This window comes from Bactrocera latifrons, unplaced genomic scaffold (genome assembly GCF_001853355.1).
Source record: "Bactrocera latifrons isolate USDA-ARS-PBARC rearing strain unplaced genomic scaffold, ASM185335v1 scaffold_40, whole genome shotgun sequence".
Lineage (NCBI taxonomy): Eukaryota > Metazoa > Arthropoda > Insecta > Diptera > Tephritidae > Bactrocera > Bactrocera latifrons.
In genome coordinates this window covers 1,401,428-1,420,987 of record NW_017537046.1, presented here as the reverse complement: position 1 = coordinate 1,420,987, position 19,560 = coordinate 1,401,428, and the positions used below count along the sequence as shown (strand labels likewise).

General features: G+C 38.1%; 1 protein-coding gene across 2 annotated transcripts in view; it reads right to left on the bottom strand.

Annotated features, from left to right (window-relative positions):
* Nucleotides 1-19,560, bottom strand: part of LOC108972514 (probable RNA methyltransferase bin3) — a 138,295-nt gene that overhangs the window by 82,523 nt on the left and 36,212 nt on the right. For both annotated transcript variants that reach the window (XM_018939135.1, XM_018939136.1), the window contains exon 2: nucleotides 10,144-10,284. The gene's annotated coding sequence lies outside the window, so the exon portion shown is untranslated. The remainder of the gene's footprint in view (nucleotides 1-10,143; nucleotides 10,285-19,560) is intronic.

Genomic DNA, 19,560 nt, shown 5'->3' with positions numbered 1-19,560 from the left:
TCGATGTAGGTGTTCTCTGGAACAATTGTATTCGATCTTATGGATCTTATAAATTAGGCCTGTGAAAGCTCGAGCTCTCAATTCATACTGCGCTACATATCTGAGGGCCTTACACATTTCCACAGCCTATTTTATGACCAAAATCTGTCATATCCTCAAAGCTATCCCAAGCAAAAGCTATCAAATATGATTCCCATTTATTTTGAACAGCGAAGTCGGGCCAGTATCAATGCTGAATGTAAATTTCTATAGCTTTCAGCATTTCCATTGAAACCCATTTGTATTTTGACATCACTGAGTTTTTTCTCAGTGGGCTGCTCGCTGCTGAAAGTGGAGCAACGACGGCGCAAAGCAATAGAGTTGTCATTACTTGGATTGCTATTACTTTTTATATTTGGTTTGATTTTGTGGCAGCTGTGGTGGCGTGCCTTCTGATTTAATAATTTCGCTCATTGTCGTTGCATATTGCCATGACGGCATGGGCAAAGCTGGTTTTGATACTTGCGATTTGTATATAAAACAACAACTATTGTGGATATGTGTCAATATGTTACTGCTGTGCATGAAACTCGCTCTTCATTACTTTTTTTCGTTTTTCACCTTTTTCTGCTTTCCCACACATTTCGGCAGTGACAATCGCATGTCAGCCGCAGCGGCTGAAACTTTATTAATGCGAAATGTGAATGTGCGATACTTTGTGTTCATTTTTTTTTTACAAGTCGATTTATTACGATTTAATTTTTTGCTGACGTTGACATTTAGTGTGTACCAGTTTAATGGCAAATTATTGCTGATGGCGTTGTTTTGCGATTTATTGCATTGCCACTGAAGCTGGCACGCCCAGAGGTGTCAAAGCGCATAAGTTCACATTTATCAAATTAGCGCTTAAAGCATAAAAACTGTGGTGCAAACACAGTGGGGTAGGCAGAAAACACAGCGACACGAGTATGTAGTTAAACAACATCAACAACTTGGAATTGCTTGAAAACTACGTACATATGTAGTCGTAAACCAGGACATTTGAAAAATCCCCGGCCTGACACATAGATGGCGCTACTAGTACTAAAACCATATGATTTTTAGTTAGCCCTATTCTTCAAAATTTGACAGCTGTCAGATCATTAGTTTGTGAATTATATCATTTTGAGTGAAGCAACTTTTATTATTGAAAAATATAGATAAAAAGGAAATTCGCCTGTTGATAAAATATTTATCTTTATAAGGGAAAAAATACAGTTGAAACAAAAACTTGGCTTGACGACGAGTTTTCGGACACTGCCCGAGCAAGCCAAACATCAAGGATTGGGATGCTAAGTTCAAACGTGACGAAATGAACACCGAAGACGGTGAACGTAGGCTCAAAAGAGCTTGCTACCGACGAAAACATAAACAAAGTCCACAAAATAATTTTGGAAGACCGTAAAGTGGAGTTTTTCGAGATGGCAGACACTATTAAGATATCAACTGAACAGTGTCCATTATAACATTCACGAATATTTGGGTATGGGAAAGCTCTGTAAAAAGTGGATGTCGCGCGACCTCACTTTTGACCAAAAACAAGGACGAGTTGACGATTCGGAGCAGTATTTGGAGTTGTTCAAGGGTAATAAACACGAGATTTTGCGTCGATATGTGACAAAGCTTGAAACAGCTGTGGTGGCGTGCCATCACTTCACTCTGAACTCCATTTGACAGTCATCCGAGTGGACTCGGACACACGATGAAAGCGCTTCAAAGCGTGGAAAAGCACAATAGTCGGATGACAAGAAAGAAAAAGAGAGTGCAGTTTCATCAAGACAATGGATAGTGTCAGAAGTTAAGGAAAACAATGACATAAATCCATGAATTGGGCTTCGAATAGCTTCCACATGAACCGTATTCGCCAAATCTGGCCCTCAGCGACTATATCCTGTTCGCAGATCTCAAAACAATGATTGCTAGGAAGAAATTTTCATTGAATGAAGAGGTGATCGCCGATTTTATCGAAAAACAAAAAATGTTTTTCACTATGATAGGCCGAAGACTTTTTAATTGACCCGCCAGATATACAATATTTAGGTGAAGATACAGCGGTTGTAGCCTTAATTATAAATTCATAAGAGTGAGTATAATTTTTTTAGACATTTATTTTCACGTCTCTCTCACCGAACTTCATATAGAGCTTAACTTGATTTTGCAAAATTTTGAAGAATTTATTTTAACAGTCATATCTTAACTCACCTTTTTACATTAAACTTTAAGTACTTATTATTTTCTGTTTCCAAAAGCGTACAAAACACCAATATTTAAGTGTTTTTGGTTTCTGCAAATAATTTATTCTGTTAAAGGGTCTTAAATCAACATGAGCAATTCTTGTCTATTTGCAAAAAAAATTTTAACTCAAAATTTATTACCGTTCATACACAGACATTMCGAAATTATGCCAATGACTTAAGCAAGTAATGATGAGCTGTCAATATTGCGACGCACTACTGAATGCAACAACAATGCATAGACAGACTTTATTGACATACAAAGTTTTTTTCTGTCATTTCCCAATACTTCACACATTCAGAGATTAATAGAAGAGTGTGATAAGCGTAGCGGCAGAGGAGGCAAACTAAGATAAAAAGAGCAAAGCAAATAAAAATCGGAGCGATGTTGAGGCATGCCAAGTAATTGAGTTCTACTCTTAGTGGATTTTTAAAAACAAAATACATAAAAGTAAAGGAAATTTAAGAAGAGTATTTTATGATGTGAAATTATGTATTTTTTTGCCAAGAAACAAAAGATGTGAGAGTCTCAGAACTGGCAATGCGCCTAACCTAGAAACTTCATATCACATGATAGATCATTAACACTTGCTGAGTCTGGAATCTCCTCCTGTTATTTCATTATTTCTTACACAATAATTTTCGATTTGGAAAATTTTATCGAAGGAAGCTCGTACGAGGAAAGTTTTGTACGACCACTGTACCATTTTCGTAAAATTAGTGAAAAGTTTTGCATCCACTGTGTGTCACTCAGTCAGATATTTTACGCAATTAAATTGATATGGCAACCTTATATGATGATTTTTTTTTTATTAATATTTATATTTATGAGAAATTGTGCCAAAAATTGCTGAAAAGCTAATAATTCCTTATTGAAGGTCGTATAGGAGCTCACTCACTCGCCCAAGGTTGCCAACATGCCTGTAAAAAAGTGTTCCGTCGGTTTGCAGTTATAGCTGTACATTTCAAAAGACCTTAGTTGAAGCATTGTGCATAAAACCATATAAATTCATTTGACTTGAGGCGTGTGCCGGTGCGGAGCTTCATCGCCGTTGTCAGTGGCGAGCTTAACGTTGATTTTGACGAACGATAACGTTGACAACGACGACTTGCGATATTGACATTATGCATTGCCGTTGCGATATACGTTGCTACAAACACATTACACATAGGCACAAACAGATATTGACGTAGTAATATATGTTTGATATTGACGTAGCAATATACATATGTTTGTAGGCATAAACAAGCGAACAAAGGTATTTGCACAAATGTTGTACGCGTAAATGTATTAATTTTGTAAATAGAAATGTATKGAGATGGATTTGAGACAACAAAGAACATAAAATTGAAATAATAACTTTTCATAAATAAATATTTACGACGCGAACGAAAAATGGTTAGTAAAGGGGAACTCAAGAGTGCGATGTCAAACGCGTTGTGTAAGTGTTTCTCAATGTTAAAACTTTTACTAGGGCTTAAATGTCGTAACGCACTTTCTTCTTTCAWAGTAATTGAGCTGTGCTCAGCACAAATATATTATTTACTCGCACTCACATTTCACGATCTACTACCGCAGTAGGGAGCATAAACATGAAATGGTAAGATTAAATACTAGTCAGCGGTTTTTATGGGAATTATACCATTAACAGTGTGAGAAGTATATTAACGTGACCTTCAGTCGAATGAGTGTAGGTAAAGTGCATGCTTGGTGTACGATCAATCTATGCTTTTGCTAGTAATCTTTTTAAACGACTCTTAGTCGTGTAGACTATAAAAATATACAGTAAACCACAATTTAACCCTGAAATTTTACGCGTAGGTCCTCTWTAGTAATCGTAATGGATTATTTATGGGGGTATTATGATTTAGAATATTATCGTTTTTTTTTTTTTAATATTTTCAAGGTTTGGATTTTGATAAATATCGCATTATAATTATTTTAAAACATTCGAATTACGAGGCTTGTTTAAAAATACCGCGAACTTTTTTTCTCAGGAAGCGCAGCGTAACGTCGTCCTTTCACGAGCAATTTCGGTTTTAAGCTCATAAAAACGGCACGGGGGTCAGGTCTGGGGAAGTACAGAAGGGTGTGATAAGAGTCATAAAAGTCACGGAGGTCAGGTCTGTGGAAGTACGGTGGCTGCGCTACTCTAATGTCTTGTTTTTGGCCAAATAAACTCACACAAGCAACGAAACGTGATCTTGGGGCAAAAACCAATTGATGTTCTTCCATAAATCCGGGCTTTTCTGGCGGATTKCTTCGCSCAAATTGCGCATAACTTCAAAGTAATATTTTTTGTGGACCTTACGATCCTTAAACTAAGTAGAACTTATGATGACGATMGTGTAATCGGATAAAACCGTTAGGAAAACCTTAACTTTCGACCGTTTTTCGGACTTGGCTCGGGAGCCAGCTTTTGTTTTGTGATGATTGAGTTTTCGTTTCCACGTTCATTGAAATGATTTGTCACCAGTTATGACCCTCTGTAGCAGATCTGTGTCGTCGCGGACTGAGCCCAACATCTCCTGAGCAATATCAACGTGACGCTGTTTTTGAGCGAATGTAAGTGATTTTGATTTATCATTCGTTAAAATCAAATGGATATGTTTTCAAGTTGTTCAGCAATTTGTCTAATGGTGTTTCGACTATTGGCCAATACTATTTTCATCACTTCATTAATARTTTCGTCTTTTCTTGATGTGCTCGCGCGTCCGACACGCTCTTCGTCGTTCACATCTTCGCGTTATTTTTCTTATAAACTTCGTATCTTCGAAGTTATATAAAACTTATTATAGAACTTTCAGCGTCGTAACAACTGGACCGGCTTAGCGGATGATGTAACTTTAAACGCGCTTTTCTCAAAACTACTTTATTTTGAGGTGGCTGACTTCATATCTCAAGTTCTACTTAACCGATTCATTTGAAATTTTGTAAAACTCTTTGTTATACTTATCCCTATCGCGCCTATCTCGAATAAATGAAAACTAAAATTTTAGTATTTAAAAATATTATATGAAAAAAATAGAGCTCATTGAGCTTAAAAAAATCAAAAATTTCAGTTCGTCGACAATATTTCCTAGGCTTTCTTTGATGTTTTAATGAAAAATTAGGTAAAAAAATAAGCTTTCAGAATCAAGCTTTTATAGAGAGCGCTTTTTTTCTATCACTTCAAACTTTTTTCAGGAATCCTACGACAAATATTAGGAAAATTTAWTTTTTTTWTWMSRAAAARAGCTTTCTGAGCTAAATAAGCTTTMAAAGTTTCACAGCCCTTTGTTCAMTTAGTTTGATATAATACACTTATAGAGCTTTTTTTCCATCTCTCAAATTTGTTGAGGAATCCCAAGACAAATATTCCGAAAATAAACAAAATTTTCTTGCCGCTTAATCAGTTCTAGTATTCCCCGCCAACTAAATATGCTTGCAACACAGTTTAATCTAATTATAAATAGTCGAAATGCAYTTCAGGAATTTTAAAACCCTACCAATTAGCATACTGCATAGTAAATAAATACGAGTTTATGGGGGACCGTAAACCGCAAGGAGCGGCAATATTATCAGCGCTAATTAATGCGGTCAGAGGAAGTCAAAGGCCTAAGATGTCAGGCATATATTTSACCGCAGCTGTGCGTAGGTTTAGCTACAATTAATCACCAAACAACGAAATGCATTTACGAAACCGCAATGCCAACCATACAAGTACCGCACAGTCACTGAGATAAGTGACAAGCATTGAGCTGTGATTAATAATAGCAAAAGTAAAAAACAACTATGATTGCCAACTGCTGATAATGAGTGTTCTAAATACAATCAAACATATAAATTTATAAAGCTTTAACTATTATTAATTTCAGCGCATTAATTTTTATTTATGCAACACATTTGCAGATTTAATCGCCAGCATATGCTATGAGCAGACTGAGCTCGAAATAATCTGTGCGCGAGTGGAGCAAAATTGCAGCCAAAGAAGACAACACGCGGCGATAAAGCCAAGCGTAATGAATGCAATGTGGCAGGCAGCGAGACTTCAGTGAAATGGATTCATAGCGCTCAACTAGTCGCACGGGGTATAGCGCGCTTGCAGATGAAATAAAGGCACGGTTGGCAATTCAAATAAATACGCGGTGAGCAAAAAAAAAAATAAAAAACGAAATAACAAAAAGATTATAAACTTAAGCGTGCTCTGTGAAAATGCCACAAAATAAATGGTGCACAGAAATCGACCGATAAAAATTTGTGCCAACCAAATATGGGAACCAAATAATAGTGAACGCGATAAAGCAGACAAAAATGGTAAGCGAAAYGAATCGGCGGCTGACAAACAAAACGACAAAAAATAATATAAAAACATTAATAAGACGTAGTTGCCCAGCATGGCAATTGAAATGGGCGTGGCGAAGCGGCCAAGTCAAGTCGAGATCGCATAGACTTTTATGGCATGACAGCGCGACTTACGAAGATATTATCAAAATGTGGCAAAGTGAGAGGAGCGATCAGAACGTACCAAGCGGGTTTTGCTACAGAACTTCTTTTTTGAACAACAAAAATTATCAAAAGAGGAAAGAAAACATCTGTGGCAACTAGTTTCGTTGAGGAGTAGGCGGATTGATTGTAGTAGAAGATCAGCTGATTGAGAGTATGAGTTAGAACTTAACAGCCGCCGAGTTTTGAGAGAACTGTAAACGTATTTTGCATAGATATTCTTTACAAAAGCTTATTGTAAACCGTTCTCTCAGTTCATGCCCTTTGAAACCTGACTTGAAGGACGGCGTTTGGTTGAACGAAGCATTTGCAACACAGGTTCTTGATTTATAATCTTTGCTTGAACTTTTGATCCCACCGGACTTAATTTTTCCACGGACTAGTCCTCGTTAACTCGGCTATAATCGCGTAAGCGGTGTCTACGCCAATCAAGAAGAAGAAGTCCTCGAAACACATAATCTTCATTTTTTGGTAGTCCGACGTTGAGTAAAGATTTCAAAATGGTACAGATAGTTCTGGAGACGTCTATCCCAAATAGATGTTTTATTATCCAAGGCCTAGGCACGTTTTCAGGTAGCTACTCTGCCTAGAAGTTGAGTCCTATAAGTTTAACTTATTTCTCTTCTAACTCATATAACGATTACTGTGGTTAAAAACAACTTCATAGAGCACGAATCTTTGACTAGTCCTCGAAACATATAATCTTTATTTTTAGTAGCTAAACTTTGAGTTTAGATCCCACAATAGACCAGATAGGTCTTCAGACATCTATCCTACTTAGTGCTTGAGTCCTCCAAAGCCTAGGTACCTCTTCAGACATCTGTCATACATAGACGTTGAGCCCTCCAGGTTTAACTTAGCGAACTTCTGATTCATATTTGTAAAGGCTATTCTGTTCAAAAACAACTTCATGGAGCACCAATAAGGTTCAGATTTCGTGAACGCGTAGTCAGCTTTGTGTAACCGCTTAATGCCCGAGTATTCTCTCAAGCAAATATGGTTCCAATTAGTTCAGAATCCCATTAAAAACTCCGACTCCTTTTACATTGTTATTAGACTGTTCTGGACTCGATAGTGCTTCCAAGAAAATACTTTGCCGGAAAGCACAATGAATCAGAATTATTTCCAGCATGTCCAGCGACATTCACGATTGTTATCAACATTATAAGCGCTCATGTGGCTGAGCTGTTTTTGCTAACATTGTATGGAATGTGAACTATTCCCGTGATAATAACGCCAGTAATGTGTTCATAGCTATTTAAAAAGAGGCTACAGCATGACAAAAGTGATGTCGACTAGAATGTTGCAGTGAAAGTGCACTAGTACCGCCTGTTCCGTTGTCAACAGAGGAGCACAAGTGCGGAACCAACGGACTGTGGCTCTGCATATAACTACTTGTTGAGCTAGCGCACAGACAACGCCACAATTGGTGTGTCACTGTGTTTTATTACTTTTTATTTTGCCACTTTTATTTGTAGTTTTACGTGTCGAGACTAATAATAATTGCCCAAACGCTCGATTGGACAAAACGCATTTGCGCTTCAATGAGCAAATGCTGGCTAGCTAGCCAGCTAGCTTTGGGGCTAACTGGCTGTGTCTGGTTAGTTGACCAAGTTCGTAGTCGCTGTGTCGGCTGAATGGATGAATGAATGAGGAACTCAAGAGCGCAGTATACATGTAGATACTACGCTAAAAGCACAACAATAGCAGAAGCGACATGAACAAGAAAACACAATAACAATGCTGGTAATCGTAGTTATTTCGCACACTTGACTGGTCGTTCGTACAAGCAAGCGGCGGCCGGGCGACCGACCCACCGACTAAACGTCCGTCTGTTTGGCTAAGTGCTTGCCGGGCTAACAACGACAGCGGCTGGCGAGTGTTGGTTGAAGTGCTCGCACTTATAGATTACTAGGCAGGCAGGCGCAGGCGGGCAAAGTCAAAATGGCAAGTGGGGTGATGTGTCGTCGTATAATGCCGTCTCAGTGGCAGCAGTAGTTCAATGGCCAACGATTTATAATACTTTGTTATTGTTAACGCTTTTGTTGTTAAGCGTTTTGAGTTATTGCGCATTTGGTTTTAAAGTATTCTCATTGTAAAGGGATTTAGTTTGATACTCAACAGTATCTTAGCTATGATTCCTCTATGCAATGTAAAGCTACATTTTTTTTTTCTTGTGAACAAGCACATGTTTAGTAAGAGGTTTTGAATAATCGGTAAAACGCTGTTCTGTGGATGACCCTCATGACGAAATAATAAAACATTTATTTTAGTCTATATAAACCGAATATCCATGACTTCAAAGTAATGCTCTGCTTTTGGTGGGATCAGCAGGGAAAATACAGCACTTATGAGTTTCAAAAACGAGGAGAAATCATTGTGAGGAAACGCTACTGACGCAACGCATCAAATCGAAGCGTGTGAATGCCGAAAAACGACCGGAATCGGGCCTACAAATGAAACCCGGTCTCGTCATAGAACCGATTAAAAACTATTTGGAGAACACACACAGTTCAGAGCCCAGATATACCACCTTCTGTGTGCAAAAAGCCCAACCAAACACCTTATTCCTGGGTTTTCGACCCCCCTTGTAAAAAAAAACCTTACCAATAAAAAGGAAACAACAGCCTCGTTCCATGAAGAAGTTCGAATAGCAATTACTTGTCTGAAGAACAACAAAGCGGCGGAGACCGATGGACAGCGCATTCTCCAAAATGGATAAGGGTGCAAGCAAATGGGTTTGATAGTGAACGAAGGCAAGGCGAAATATCTCCTGTCATCGAACACGACTTGGCTCCCACGTCACTCTTGACAGCCATAACTTCGAAATTGTAGATAATTTCGTCTATCTTGTAACAAGTATTAACAGTAACAACAAAGTCAGCCTCGAAATCCAATGCAGAATAACTCTTGCCAACAGGTGCTACTTCGAACTGAGTAGGCAATTGAAAAGTAAAGTTCTCCGCGGGAAGCAGAGAAAGAGGGAGACCCTCAGATCTGGTGGATATCGAAGACGATTATACTTGTGTGGTAAAACGAAGCCACAACACTATAGGAGTGATTTACATGGTACGGCGATGTCTGCAGAGTACAGATTACCATATCGCCGCTTTTTATACAGCAACCGAAGTAACCTTTGGATGTGGAAATAGTTTCGTGTCGAGTTTCTCAACTTCCTTACTTGAATAGCTTCAAAGTTTTAAGATTCGTGGTAACATCTCACACAAGCAAGAACATAAACCCAATTTTTTTTAATTCGCTCTATGCGTAGTAGTATCGAAAACTTCCGGAACGCCACTTATCCATATTCCACTTATTTTCCGTGAAAACGTATACAGATTTGCAGGAATTTTTTATTTTTCTTTTCATTTTTTCAATATAATGGTTATATACCCAATAACTCACCTTTAGTCCGCTACTCAATTACGTGTTCTACGCCATAAAATATCACTTTGGGCGAAATGCTCGAACAATTTGCATATATTAAACTCATATAAAAAACTTTTGGTACCGAAACCATGAAAAGTATCGCATTGCAGAAGAGTGCTGAAAAGAAAGGAGATAAGGGAAAATGTTATAAAATCATTTAAATGTCAAAACGAGTTTAAAATTGCACAAAAAGTATAAGAAATATACGAGCGAGTATAAAGAGAGGCGCATATATACTATATATATGAATGTAAATCTACAGCTGGAGGAATTGGAAGTATATTACGGTGTACATATGAAAGTCTGCGTATAAGTATGAATAAGTGCGCTTAAAAAACTTAATTTCAAGTACCTTACATACGCTCGCTAAGTAAAGGTAAAGCGCTGCGCATTGATGGCACGCTAGAATGCCAAAGGATAATAACGGCGGAACAATATGATGAAAAGTACACGAATTTGTAGAGCAGTAAAGTGCTGCGTACGGCGACAGAAGACCAAGGGACGCGCGCTAGATTTCGTCGAGCATATACTCAAGTGCAAACATAACGATGAATGTAACATCGAAAAGCGCGAAGCGTGTATGAAGAATAATAGAAGTATTCAGTGGATACTTACGTTTGCGAGCAGCATGTTGAGCGTGCAAGCAGTCAAGTAGATAGTCAAAAAATGTATGAAAATTTGTAAATCTTGGCTCCACACATGCCGAGAGTACTTACGTCTGCAAGCGACAGAGGGGACAAAAAGCGGAGAAAAAGAAAGACTCACTCACTCACGTCGGGGGGGGGGGAAAACTCGCAGGCTTGCTTGACTAAGAACGACTGCTGCTGATTTGATAAATTTATTTCACGTTCTACTTATTTTCCAACGAGTTTGGAGCAACAATAACAATAATAAAGATACATTGCGTAACTACAAATACGCATATTATGTGAGATAGAGCAAATAGGAGATGACACAAAGGCGCTAAAGAAGGTATCAGTGAATTGAAAACAAGAAATGCATAAAAAACCATACACATACACCGAAAGGGTAATAGGATTTTCGAGCTGAGCTGCCGGAAGTAAAGCTCACTTTCGAGGCAGCAGAGTGCGGCACGCATGCTTGATGGAGTTTCGTGTCGAAAGAGTTCGAAAACAGTGGGAGCTATGTATGCTTAGAAACGCATATGTTTTACGAATAACGCACGAGGAAATAGCGGAGCAGTGCAGAGGTCGCGCGGTTGAGCTGAGGTAAATTTGAAAGCATGAAAGCACAGCACGTAGCGCAAACAGCGCAGGAATAAGGGAATAAGGCAAGACGTCGTGTAAACAGACAAAAATTGGTTGTGAAAGTGCAGACGCAGCCGAAGCAGCATATGCGCCAGCAATAAGAACAAATGCGAAGAAACATGACGGAAATAAAAGAAAAGAAATGATAAGAAAAGTAAATAAAATAAAAGCGAAGCGAAAAGCAGAAAAATGTGACGCAATGGAAGAAAAAAGTGAAGAGCAAAAGAAAATGCGGGCGGTAAGAAATTAGTAGAGCAACTGCAGTCAACGTGAGGAAATTTGAAAGGCGTGTTAAGTCAGCTGTATGCACGTGTGTGGGCAAAGAACTTCAACGCAGAGTTGCAAACAAAAATGCAACGCTGCAATGACTTGCGAAACGTGCATAACTGGAAAACAAGTGTAACAGTTGTGGTGAAAATTTCGGAAAGAATAAAAGCAAATGGCAACTTTTGAAGTTTCAACGCCAAAAAGTGGAAGTGGAAGTGGAAGTTCGGGCACAGAAGTGCAAGCACAAATGAATTTTTTGAGAGTAATTTTATTAGAAAATACAAAACGTGAATTTGCCAAAGTGCTCAAACGAAGCCAAAGTGAGTGAGACGTGAGATGAAACGTCGTGTGTGTTGGTTTGAGCTGCAAAGCGCCACCGTCGCTCAGGTAGTGAGTACCACATTCGTGCGGCTGGCGCCACAACGTGCTATCTTAGTGGATTGCCAGATAAGTAACTAGTATTTTATTAGTGGATGAATGCTCGCATGTAGAAAGCACTCGCAAAGGATTGACTAAGCACAAAGCTGTGCCATTGTTTGCAGCCGATTGCTAGCTCGGCAAGTGTGTGAACTTGTGGAACATAAGTTTTGGGGTGATAAGCAGACAATATAGACGGTTGAAGTTTTCAAGTTTCGAGCAGAGATTACGCTTTAACTGTTAAGTAATGAGAGGAAACTTAAAAAGTTGCGAGAGACAATAAAAAGAACTGTAAAACAGTGGAATTAATGACATAGTTTAAGATGAAACTATTTTAATCACTTATGAGATTATGTATGATGAATTTTCGGGTATGTTTTTTTTTACATTTCTTCCACTAGTTGGTCGAAAGTTAGTAGTGACAAGTTTAATGAATCTCTATTGAAGTAAAATTTTACTGGCTTTGCGTACTAAATCTTGTAGGTGGTGACAGATTATTTCTAACATGTGTTGGATATGTCGGGGTCTATAAGTAGGAAAAGTAGGACTTTAACCTGCTACAATATCCAGAACGCGGCAACTCGAGCTTCTCGTATGCAATAGGTGGTGATTTGGACGCCAAGAACGTCAGTCACTCGAAAGGAGTCGATGAAGGTGTTGATGGATCCACTGTGAATGGCGGTCAGTGCTTGTGAGAAGTTAGTTGCGTTCAAGTCCGGTCGGCGTATTGTTCAATGTCGTCGACGTAATTGAAGAATGACCTCTTGATATTCCTAGGAGGCGGTTCCGCTCCAAGCAGCTGACTGCAGGGATGATTGATAAAGTCACCGTGGTTGCTTCGTTGGAATTTCGAACTTATGTTCTTGGAAAAGGTCTTTCGAGAATTCTGATGTGAATAAAAATATTTTTTTTTTACCGTTACTAGAACTTTAATATTTAGCATTGGTTTTTAACTCATATTTAGGAATTTATTCCAGTCTTGTATAGGAAATAACCACAGACAAAAACAAACAAACACCACAGCTGTCTAAGGGCCGTTTTCTCAATGTCTGGTTGGCAGCCAACAGTCAGTTAAGTTCTGTTTAAGACTCCTCCTTTCGGTAAGGAACCGAAAGCTTTCAGAACTCTCCTTCGTAGGTCCAAACTTTAACATTAGACTTGTTAGATACGCGATTTCAACGAGCACACAAATTTTGTTGTCGAAAATATTAAATTTAATACTCAAACTAGCACAAATGCTACCAAATCATATACGATATACTCTCAATCATTTATTTTCTTCATTGCAGATTTATATAAACGATAGTAATACCGGAAATTAGTTGTCATTTTTTATTTGCAAACGTGCAGCCAAGTGGAAGAAGCTCCGCCAGCCGGTCGGACATATGCACGTCCAATGAGACTAGGTTTTACCGGAAGGAGGCTGAATAAATCATAGCATCTCGGCAAAAGTTGTAGCATGGCAACAACACAATTGTTAGAACTAGACGACCAGCCAACGGATCGGAAAGTGTCGGCGGTGTGGTAAATGAAGTCGACGCCCAAATGAAGAAGCTGCCGACGTGTGTAGTTACTATATGGGTTGTGTTGTAGCTGTCTTATTTAACCTGCAGAATTTACTCAACTACGAGAACTCACATTAAATTGATGAAGAATTGCAAAGCATTTGACAGTTAAACGTTATGCAGGTGCGGGTTGCGAGGGCGGTGAAGCGTTGGGTGCTTTTGTGATGGAGTCGATGTTTGTTTGTGTCATGCAATTCAATTACCGTTAGATACTATTATAGGGTTGCAAGCGCGCTAGCAGAAAGAGAAGACGTCTTAGTCCTTTGTAAGCTCGAGCGAAAGCTTTTAAGTGAAAATGGCTGATAAGCATTAGTCAAACATTTCAATATTTTTTTATTTCTTCTTTTGGTTTAAAGCTTGCCTGCTGCACATTGCATTAATCAAGTATAAATGAATTGTAACATTTGTGAGAATTCTTGCAGATAGTTTTCCGGCTGGAGAAAGCCTACATATGCACATAAATTTGTAAGTGCGCTAGTGTGTGCAAGTGTGAATGTGTGTGTGAAGATAATAAATAAAATAAAATTCAACAAAAGCAATATTTTTTATTACTCCATGCCTGCATTTCGTGCTGCCTTAAAATTACTATTGTGTTTTCTACAATAAAAAAGATAAAAAAAAACAACCACAACAAAAAATCGAAGCAAAACAAACGAAAATCACTGAGTGAGCGAAGATACGAATCGCGTACCGTAAAGTAAATCGGGTACAATGTCATAAATAAAAATATGATTTATGGCAAAGTGCACAAATACAAAAGCGTGAAGTAGGCAAAAGCGCCGTGAGTGGAGTAAATGTCAGCGGTCACATAAAATAGATGAGACCCAAAATGGGGAAAGCAATATAAAAAAAACTGCACAAACCAGCTGAGAACTAAAAAACAGAATGCTGTGAAGAAACTTCTTTTTTTTTTTTGTTTTTTCTAAAGAAGAAACTAATAATATTCGCTGTAAATTTAAGAGCATAAAAGAAAACGGAAAATAAGCTGCGCTTGCAAAGCAAAACTAGACAGCTGGTAAGCGCGGAAGACAAGAACGAACACAAAATAACATGGAAGTGCGAGGAGGAAGCCTTCTTGTCAAAGCGAACTTTATTGTTTGCTGTTATTCTTCTAGCTGCTGAGGTGGAAAATTAGACCGTTACGTGTGTGTCTGTGTTGTGTATTGGGTGCTTGGGTCAAATAAGCAGTCAGATGTTTATTTGCTTGCTCAAATTTATTAAAATGGAGGTCTGAAAGGGCGAGCTGTTATGTTATTGTGGGCATATCGCTTTTATGACTTTCTAGAAGCGCGAAGGAAAGGTTGGCAGTGAAGTAATAATTTACAGTAACTTACTAAGAGATATAATAATAAAGAATGTTTAGTATGATAGGTTTTCTAAAGTAGACAAAATGCAATTTAAAGTATTAGGCATGTTCCAAATTAACAGAAATAAAAAAATAACAGAATAATAAAATGATCTTAATAATCTATAAGTCAATACTCTATAGATTACAATGGAACACAACGTATGCGGGATGAGAAAGATAGGTACCGAGAGTTGAAGAGGGAAGCGAGACGCATTTGCAGACAAAAAAAAAAACAAAGAGGCAGGCTGAAATGCGTGAATACGAAGACCCTGACAAGAGAAGTGTTGAGCAATACCAAAAGCTCCGTCAGGATCGCAAAGGACATCTCCGAACCGTTCAATACTAAACAAGTTTTCAGAAAAGGAGACTTCCAATCGGTTGACTTCTTCAATCTGCTATTGGATAAAATAATTTGAGCTGGAGAACTAAATAGAGAAGGTACCATCTTCTATAAAAATATACAGCTGCTGACGTACGCCGATGATATTGATAACTTTGGTCTCAACAACCGCGCCGTTAGTTCTGCTTGCTCCAGATTGGATAAGAAAGTGAAGCAAATGGGGTCTGGTAGTGAACGAGGGCACGACGAAATATTTCCTGCCATCAAACCAACAGTCGTGGCACTCGCGACTTGGCTCTCACGTCACTATTGACAGTCATAACTTTGAAGTCGTAGACTTTCGTCTATCTTGGAACCAGCGTAAACACCACCAACAATGTCAGCCTGGAAACCCAAGCAGGATAACTCTTGCCACCCAGTGCTACTTTAGAGTGAGTAGGCAATTGAGAAGTAAAGTCCTCTCTCGACGAACAAAAACCAAACTCTATAAGTCACTCATAATTCCCGTCCAACAGATTAGTCGACGTTGCGAGTTTTTGAGAGAAAAGTTCTGTGAAAGATTTATCGTGTTTTACCCGTCGTCCACGGCGAATATCGCTTTCGATGGAACGATGAGCTGTATGAGATATATGACAACATTGACATAGTTCAGCGAATTAAAAGACAGCGGCTGCGCTGGCTAGGTTATGTCGTCCGAATGGAAAACACTGCAGTTAAGAAAGTATTCGACGCAGTACGCACAGGAAGAGGAAGACCTCCACCACGTTGGAAAGACCAGGTGGAGAAGGAGCTGGCTTCGCTTGTATGTATGTATTGTATAACCGACACTACTAAAGAAGAAGATTTCTAAATGTATAACTAAGAGTTATGAATCAGCATACTCATAATATTCTCAAATCGAGTTTGATTTGTCTTTCTGTGATATATTTCATATAAAAAATTTGCTGTTTTGTGATTTAATTTTTTTTTTTTTTTTTGGTGCTAAAATAAAATATTTGTGAAATTCTCAGGCTGGCTGTGTGCCTCTGTAGTGCACTGTTATATTTATAACCATATCATACATACATACATATGCCAAATAAAACACTCAAACAATTTTCGAAAGCCAAGTGTGAACTCATTGTCATTTCGAAAATGCAAAAACGAGAAGAAAGAACACAATCAACAGCATGAAATATGTCAAAAATTTAAGCAGTAATAAATTAAGCAACAAATTTAACATCAAGAGCAATCCATAAAAGCGAGGGTGTGCTTTTCCTTTGTAGTCAAATCAGCCAGTGTGGATTAAACTCTTGACTTTATTTATTTTTTGTTTTAATATGTTTTCGGGTTTGAAATTTTAATAAGCGCCGAATGATATTAATACAGGGGCAGCGAGCAGCGGGGGTGTGGCGAAGGTAAGCGAAAATGCATCACCAACAAATTACGGTCATAAAAGTTTTTACTACAAAATTGCCGTAACAAATAAATACACAGGCACAGGCACATGCAAGTAACTAGGCGCATGTATACAAAGGGGATAGTGAGACTTGAATGAAATTTAAATTTCAACAAAAGCGAATGCGATGCGGATGGAAATCAAAAGCGTATGCAAATTGAGTGTGAAAGGAAGGAAAATAAAACACAAACAAATAAGAAAAAATTAAAAAAAAAGAGAAATAAATATAAAAGGCGAAATAAATTGAAATTTAAATTGCAATTGCAATAAACTGGCGTTGCAAGCAATTGAAACGAAAAGTGCGAAAGTGTTGTGGATGCATTTGAATAAATGCTGGCCAAGGTCATATGCCGCATATGAAGGCAACCACAGCACAGCAACAATACATGAATTCAGCATACATATATACATATGTGTGTGAGTATGCAGATGTGCGATGAGCCATGCACTCGCCACCCTACGGGCAGCCAACAGCGCTGCTCACCCCAGAGCCCGTTCGCACTCCACTCATTCGCAGAAAATTGCTTGCATTCGCTTTCAATTGCAAACGTTTGTTTTGTTGCTTTTGTTGTTATTAACATTTGTTTTTCTTGATACTGTCGGTTGGCTTGGCCGCCTGTTATTCGGTTGGGCGTTCGGTCGCCCGATTGTATGTACACCTCTTTGCAATTACGCATTGCATTGTCGATGTGACAGCAATCAAAATACTCACGCACACACACATCCGAACGCATGCACACTCAACATTTGAGAAGAAATATGCTGGCAGGTATGTGCATGCACATGCTTGTATATGCATGTAGTTATGTGCTTTAGCATTTATGCGAATATTTTAAATACAAAAGCTAGCAGCAAATGCTTAAGCGCATTCAAATGCGATGCACTGACAGCAACAGCAACAACAATGCGCACAACAAAAAGTAAAATTATGCGGAAAATTAAATGCACGCCGTCATTCTGCGAGTGTGCGATTTATACAAAACAAAAGCAACATCGAAGGCAACGACAACGAAATTGGAAGCAAAGGCAGCTGCAGCAGCTCACTGTTAAGGCGGAAGGTGTCGACGAAAGAGTGATGTCAACTGTCGTTGCAGCAGCACAGCGGTAAGAGAATTTAAAGTAAATTGAGGTGACTATAGCGCTTACGAGAGTTGTGCTGCGATGTGAAATTATTATTACAAATATTGTTATTTATGTTAATAGTTCCATGAAAATGCAAAAATAACAGGGGAGTTTATAGATTTTTTTATATGAATTTACCTTACAAGGTAACGGGAAAAAAATTAAGTAGTGAGGCTAATAACAAATTTAAATTTGTGTTTATGTGGAAGTCTACGTCACACAATGAATCTTAGACCTGTATTTGTTATTAAAGCAGTTTTGTGGTTAACTTTCTTAGTACATATTTTATAAAATTGAAGGCATTCAAAACTGAAAAAATATATTATGGTGAATAAAATATTTATATTTAGACCACGGAGCCCTCAGAAAAGACCTTCAAATATTAATCTACAAATGTTCGTCAGATTATATCGAATTCAAAATAATGACGATAATTTACTCGAAATATATAATTTTTTTATCCAACATAGTTCCACCCGTCAGGGGTGATACTACTGTGGACAAAATTTAGTAAGACTTTGATTTTTGCATCAAAACCCATTCGTCGAAGTATTTATTTTTTATGTTCAGGACGGTATTAACATCAACTGATGTTGACCAATGACCAACCAATGAGAATTGGTACTAGAGAATACGCGATTAACAGTCAGAGATCTTACTGGGATCGTTGGAATAACGGAAGAATCGAGGAAAATCGTTTTGTAAGGTAATTTGGGCCTAAAAAAAGTGAAAACACGATTGGTTCCAAAATCACAAAATTTTTTCGAAAAATTGTGTGGCGTTAACGTCTGTAAACAATACTTTTCGACTAACAGGATGTCATGAAACTTATTATACTGGCGATGAGAACAGACGATCAATTGGCCGAATATCGTGGCAAAGGTGAGCCGAAGCCGAAAATAAATAAAAGCAGGTCGAAACTGAAGGTTATACTGAAAGTCTTAGTTATCAAGGTGTGATGCACTCAGATTTCCTTCCGAGGGGTCAAACTGTCAACAAGGACTTCTAGTATTATGCATTGTTTGCGCGAAGCTATTCGTAAAAGGGCGGCAATTACGGGCCGACAACTCTTCGTTTTTGCACCAAGATCTTCGTGAGTTTTTCGGCAAATTCTCAACATATATCGTACCACAAACACCGTGTTCACTTGCTGTAACTCGGTGTGACTTCTGACTTTTTAGTAAACTAAAACGTTCGCTCGAAACAAATCGTTTTGAGTCAATTGAAGACATTAAATGTGAATCGCTAAGTGCATTTAAGGCTATTCCAGAAGCTGACTTTAAATTCTGTTTCAGGATTCGAAAAAACGTTGGCAGAAGTGTATTGGGACCATGGAGTATTACTTTGAGGAGTACGACATAGATTTTAAAGAATAAATTAAGAATTTTAAAGTTATGAACAAAGTCTTCTTATTATTTGCTCATAGTAGTACACTGATTATAGCGACCCTCCAACTTTTCGATAATGATCCTTGCTTTTATGCTAAAAAAGTTGCGACTGTGAAGGATATTAAAGCTTCTTTTAAATTTTTTCTGTTTTATTTTTGTTTAGTCTAACATTTCTTTTCACTTTAATAAGTTTTTAAATTTTATTCATTTTTTGTATTTCTTATTTCTTTTTTGATTTTT